The sequence below is a fragment of the Geospiza fortis genome, unplaced genomic scaffold, assembly GCF_000277835.1.
Source record: "Geospiza fortis unplaced genomic scaffold, GeoFor_1.0 scaffold224, whole genome shotgun sequence".
Classification (NCBI taxonomy): domain Eukaryota; kingdom Metazoa; phylum Chordata; class Aves; order Passeriformes; family Thraupidae; genus Geospiza; species Geospiza fortis.
Genome location: NW_005054448.1, coordinates 165,928 through 168,916, shown reverse-complemented (window position 1 = coordinate 168,916; position 2,989 = coordinate 165,928).

The window sequence follows — 2,989 nt, the reverse complement described above, 5'->3', positions numbered from 1 at the left end:
AGCTGTACTGCTGGAAGAGCTGGATAACATGGAGTGCTGGCACACTGGAAATGGGATGAAATTTAATAGTGGAAAGTACAAGGTCATGCCCTTGGGAATTGCTAACAAGAATCTCTGCCACAAGCTGGGAGCTCATCAGTTGGAAATGACAGAAGAAGGGAAAAATCTGGGTGTATTTGTTGGTCTCGAGATGACGACAAACTCCCAATCTGAAGCAGATCTGACAAAAAGCACACACACATGGAGGTATTTCCAGGAGAAGGGGAATGTTAATGCCATTATAGAAGCCTCTGCTGCAGTCTTCTCTGGAATTAAGCATGCAGCTCTGGTCGCCTTTAATCAGGGGACACAAACTTAAAATGTGACTGGAAAGTAATTATAGGCTAATCCTGACTTTTTCTTATAGGAGGATCTTGAGATAATTTGTTTAGCCAGAAAACCTGAATGCTGAGAAAAGATACAGTTGTTCTTTGTGAAACTTGGGGAGTAAACATAGCAGTAAACACATCTCCCTTAAGAGCAAGGGTGATGTTCCTGTAGGAGAAAACAAGTATCCGATGGCCATGAGAAGTCTGGGCTGAAACATGAGAACACCAGAGCTTCCAGCAGCTCAAGTCCCGAGGCTCTGGGTCATCCTTCCCAGAGCTGCTGTCCCCTGATGCCATTGCCACCAACAGCTGACCCTAAAAGCCCAGTGAGTCCTATCCAAACTGTTCTTACCATTTGGGGCACAGCCATGGAGTCACCAACTGGCTTCTTATGGAAAGGAAAGAGGTGCCTGGTGTGGGAAGACATTCCTTGGGCTGCAGTTGCAGGCCAAGTGTCACCTGAGTGATTGGCTGTGTTAAAATCTGCACGTGGTGGTGGTGAGGTGACAGCATCCTTGTCCTGGGTCACCCCACCCTGGTCCCTCAGATCACCTTTCCAGAGGCTGCTCCCATGCCCATCCTGCACAGGGCTGCAGTCCTGGAGCCATCCCCACCTAGAACAGGGAGAAACAGCAAAACCAAAGGTGTGCCAGGTCCTTTCCTGCCCCTGCTACCACCCAGGGCCCTTTAATACACTTCCCTCCTGTGGCCCCAAGAGCCACCTCGGCATTTACAGGCTGTTTCTGTTATGATGAAAAACTGATGGCAGGGTTAGATATGTCTTAAAAAAACAGCACACCGAGTCCTGGTTCAGTAAGAACAGTCAGACCACGGAACACAGGGCACTTTGCTTTCTCAGGGCTCCAAACTGGCTCCCTTGGTCAGTTTTTTTACCCATACCCAGCTCTCCTCAACCCATCTCTCCTATTTTGTTTGGGTTTTTATATTTTTTATTCTATTTAAATGTTTCACTCGTTTTACTCTCCTGGGTTTTTGATGAATGCCTGAAAGGAACACTGATCCTGACCACAGTATTTACACTGTGTTCCTCCATGTGTAGGTGTTTCCATTCTTCCTGCTCCCACCCAACAAGTGCTGTTCCATTGTTCATTCAATACAAGTGGCAGCAGGTGACATTGGGGTCAGCGCAGAGTGAGGGCCACCCCTGATTCAAATGTGCCAGGAGAGAGGCACTGCCAGTCATCCTGATGGGGCCCCAAAACAGATGCTCTGACTCATTCCCTTGCAGAGATGAATAATTTGAAAATAATGAGATTTTTATTACATGCATATCATTTTGGTCAGAACATTTTGCAAGAGCCTCATTTTAGGATTTTTTTGTCTTGTAATAACCCCATTTTACAACAAGATGTGCCATTAGCGACGCTTCGCTGCAGGGGAGCAGCATGAGGACGCTGCCTTGGCTGCCCATCAAGATGATTATCACAGGACTACTCAAACAGGAGCACTTGGGGGACTCAGAACTCCAAATTCAGTGGAACAGAGACAATGTTTTTGAGCAAACACTGGAAATGGCTTTGGTGTTTCCAGGTAGGACCACAGCTTGCTGGGCCTGGCTCTGCAAGGATGCCAATTGGTAGTTAAAGCTGAAGCCATTGGTATTGAGGATGTGCCAGGAGTTCAGTGTGGGCAGAATGTCCAGAAATCTTGGCTTATGGATGCTTATATTATTTTCTTTAACAGACTAATAATCCACATGAGAGTATTATTAGATTAATATGGGTTCATGTTAGACTCATAATTTTCTCCTGTGGATCCAGGCTGGGAGAGTTGGGTCTGTTTAGCTGGAGAGGAGAAGGCTCCAGGGAGAGCTCAGAGCCCCTTGCAGGGCCCAAAGGGGCTCCAGAAGAGCTGGAGAGGGACTGGGGACAAGGGATGGAGGGACAGGACACAGGGAATGGCTTCCACTGCCAGAGGGCAGGGATGGATGGAATATTGGGAATTAGGAATTGTCCCCTGGGAGGGTCTGAGGCCCTGGCACAGGGTGCCCAGAGCAGCTGGGGCTGCCCCTGGATCCCTGGCAGTGCCCAAGGCCAGGCTGGACGCTGGGGCTTGGAGCAGCCTGGGACAGTGGAAGAGGAGTGGGAATAGGGTGAATTTTAAGATCCCTTCCCACTCAAATCATCCCATGACTTTCTTTGCTTCGTGAGATAAAAAGTAAAAGGTTGAAAGCATTTTCTGCTGAATCCGTCTTTTCTCTGGAAAAGCAAACTGGCACAACTCTAACCTGTGTCATGTGCTGTGTTGCTACAACAAAGCTGCCTGAAAAAAATGCTTTTCATAATAAACCATATCTATTTTCCTTAATAAGCACTTAATCACCTTCCTCCTGAGGTTGGATAATTAGAGAAACAGCAGGCAAAGAGAGGGCAAGAAGCTGTTGGATCAGAGGAGCTGCTTGAAGTATCATTAGAAGATGATATTATTTTAGCTGAATATCTGCAGTGATAATTCCTTCCTGCAGACACAGCCTGGTAACCTGCTCAGGGCTGTGCCTGCTGGGAATTCCCTCCCACAGGAACTTGCTCCATTAAAACTCCAAAGCTGAGCAGCTCTTGGTTCCTCTGGCCAGGTGGATGCTGTAGCTGCAGCCTCCTGGA